The following is a 4,039-nucleotide window of genomic DNA, read 5'->3' as shown; positions in this document are numbered from 1 at the left end:
AGCTGAATATGGTCAAACATCAAGATTCAGGCAGATGGGATTAACACAGAACACACAGTTGCAAATTCTGCATGCTTCGTTTTTTCGCTAGCATTGCTTTGTCACTTGCAAAACTGTAATATAGAATAATCTAAATGTATATGTACATCTTACAATGTCATAGACCATAACAGGACATTTTGTTATGTGGTTTCAAATTCTGGCAGTGTTTTGGTTAGCCCCGCCCACAGTTAATCTCATTGGTTTAAAACCCTGATATAAATAGCAGCTTCAAATAGACTCAGTATTATTATGTTAAGTTTTATTTGAATGAATCTAAATTTAAATAAATAAATAAAAATGTTGATTACGGTATCTATTGCACTAACAAATTGAATATTATTGTAAACAAATGTACCTATATGTGATGATGTTGCCTGAGAACATCTTAATGGTACATTTTTTTTTTTTTGCCATTATCATTTGTATGTACCGTGAATACATGATTCTAAACATTTATGTATTGTGTTATTGTATTTGTTTGTTTGTAAGTGTACAGCAGTTTGATAGGATTATGCTTAGTTGCTTTGAAAACAGTGATACAGGGACCAAAGTAAGTCAACTTAAGTTTACTTTTTGTCATTGAAAACTGGCACATGTGTCCCATCATTTGTAAAGGCTAGCTGGTAATAAAATGTCTAGCTGGTGCATCAGTAGAGCAATGTTCTTTAGTATTAATATTAGCTGACAAAAAAGGCTATGAAGAGTTCATTTGCAAAAACAGATTTTTAACGATCCGTTTTTTACAATTTTCAAAGACCATGTTTTTTTTTAATTGTGCATTCCAATTAATCTCAATTAAACTGCAGCTGGTTTATGTTGTTTAGGTTCAAATATAACTTCAAATTCAGCTAACTAACACAATAAAAACACAGTAAAAAAATAAATAAAATAAAAAACAATAAAAAACTTTTGAATGGGATTATTTTAAAAATTTAAATTATTTTTTTTGTAATCACACACACTATAACAGATGATGATCCCCTCCTAAACACACACACACACACACACATTAACAATCTGCTCCTAGCATTAAACATATTGTCTCGTATTCTTTCATAAAAGACATTGGTGCAAGTTTTCCAGCTATCTGAACAACTAAGATGATTGTACCACCAGAGAATGATCCTAATCCAAATGGATCCTGTTGCACACGGGGCTTGCTGCTCTTGATGCCTGTGGAACACCATGACGAGAAACAGCTGAGCGAGGAATAAAAAGCGGTAAAGAAAAAATATATTTTTAACCACATCAAATTCCTGCAGCATTCAGAGGCACCACTGTCTTGGCAGCCCGATTCTGTCAACCTGATTTTGATAAGTTGTTGCTTGTGTAATGTCGTAGTCATCTTTCTTCCTCTTTTTCTCTCTTTCCTCTTCTTTTGTCTCTTTCTCTCATTTTTTTTGCCCCACACCTAGTCCAAAATTAGAGCTCCCTCCTCCAACAGATATAATTAATCACAGTGGGAACACAAGACATGTAATTATGTAGGTTACCTCTTAACACTACAAGCTCCTCCCATTTTATTTCCCACTGTCCCATGTAATCTTCACAATCACTCAAACGAAAAGTGGGAGTTTAAGTGCAAACCCATATAGGATTCAAACATCAGGGTCAAATATGATGCAGATCATTATATTAATAGACTTTTTACATTTTGATTGATTTTTTTTTTTTCAGCAGATAAATTATGTGTTTATGTTTTAATAAATGAGCAGTGTTGTTACTGTTAACTAAAGCTAAAACTATTAAGAAACAAAGAAGTGTAACGGTTCTCTCCTTAAAGGAAATGCAGGAAGCCAGGAGTAACTGAAAGGTTCTTTTAATAAAGATATGAACTGAAAACAAGGATAAACTTCATCAAACAAAGAATCTTCACTCTCCAATTAAGGTAGCGTTAGGGTGACTGGACAAGGACTAGAGAGAAACAGAGGACTTATAAAGGAACCAACCAAACAAGGAAACAAGATAATTGATTACACACAGGTGATGAAAATCAAGATGATTAACTAATGACAGGAAACTAGAACAGGAACTACCAAATAAGGTCAAAACAGAACTGAAAGGAAACTAAACCGAAACTGACATGTTACAAGAAGAATCATCAAATAATGATTTCTAATATGCATTCAAGCTTTTTTATTTTTATTTTGAAGTATTAAACTAGTACTGAAGTACTGACTGCTGGGATAATACATAAATGTAGTGCTGTCAAATGATTAATCGCGTTTAATCACATCCAAAATAAAAAAAAAAATATATGTTTACATAATATATGTGTACTGTGTATATTTATTATGTAGATATAAATACACACACATGCATGTATATATTTAAAAAAATATATATGTTTATATATTAAATATATTTATATATGATATGATTTATATGAATATAAATAAATACATGTAAATATTTTCAAATATGCTGTATGTGTGTCTTTATATATACATAATAAATATGCACAGTACACACACATATATTATGTAAACAAAAACTTTTATTTTGGATGCGATTAATCGTTTGACAGCACTAACTAACTAACTATTAATTAAAATGACCAAAGAACATAGAAAAATTACTCAAATTAATAAATGAATGAATTGCATCGGTTTTGTTGATGTTTATAAAAGTTGCCATCAGCCCCTTAATTGCTGAAGTATGTTTTACACAATGTTTGCATTGATAACTTTCAAGGCTTTGTGCAAGGAAGCTTTACACAAATAAAACTAAATCTAGAATCAACCGTCTGTCCATTTGCTCACACTCAATAAGATATGAAAGACAAGCTTTGAAGCATTTACCTTAAGCTATCTGACTCTACCTCTGCTAAGTTTATCTCTTTCACTGGGAAATCTGAGATGACTAAAGAGAATTGTAATGAGTGAACTGGCAGCGGAATAAAGTCAGCATAATATTTCAAAGTCAAGTACAAACCTGTGGGGGAAATCATCTCCTTACACATTTATTTTAATAAACCATTGCGAAGCTCAATGATGAAATGTACAGTTGTAAATCACGTTTTATGAAACTCGTGGTGTGCAGAATTCATAGAAAGTCTCTTTATCATTTTTTATTGTGATGAATTGTTTTTAATGTTTAATTTGGATGCGTATGATGTTCTTCAGCAGTTTACTAGAAGAACAGCACAGCTTCTCATCGTTTTATCAGCAACTCATTGCACATGTTTACACCTAGTATATTAAATTGTTAAACCTGCAGATTCCATAAAATTTTAAAAAGTGTTATGTGGTGCACTTTTGATGCATCAGGCCCTATTACCGTTTACATAATAGTGGTCTGTAATTTAGCCTTAGATTTCACACCGATCTAGAAGAATGCATTTCACATAACCCCATCCATAAACGTCAAGAACAATAATAATAAGTTTCCATAAAAATATGAAGCAGATGTTCATACCTGTTCTCAATATTGATATTTTTTTGAGCAGCACATCAGCTAATTCAAATTATTTCTGAAGGATCATGTGACACTAAAGACTGGAGTAATGATGCTGAAAATGTTTTGATCACAGGAATAAACTACATTTTAAAATATATTACAATATACAACTGTTATTTTAAACTGTAATTATATTTCACAATATTACTGTTTTTACTGCATTTTTTTTTTTTTTTTTCAAATAAACGCAGCCATGGTGAGAATAAAATACTTCTTCCAAATATTATTTTTAAAATTAAATCCTATAAACTTTTAAACAGTAGTGAAACCCATTGATGTGTTTTTGGTCAAAATGCTGAGATAAACAGCCAATCAACAAACAAAGTGTCCTGGAGTTATAAATGAGGCATTTAACACCCAGACCAAGCTAAATCCATCCAACCAGCCAAATCTAAACCCTCATGTGATGTGGTCACCTCAAATGATCTCAAAGCTGCAATGAACCCTGTTTACTGCTGTATTTATGATGTCAATACTGCATTTAGACAGGGTTTTTTTAACACATGCTCTCAAGGATGAGCCTAAAAGGCTTCTCTGA

This window comes from Barbus barbus (assembly GCF_936440315.1).
Source record: "Barbus barbus genome assembly, chromosome: 8".
In the NCBI taxonomy this organism is placed as follows: domain Eukaryota; kingdom Metazoa; phylum Chordata; class Actinopteri; order Cypriniformes; family Cyprinidae; genus Barbus; species Barbus barbus.
Note: the sequence above shows the minus strand (reverse complement) of the source record.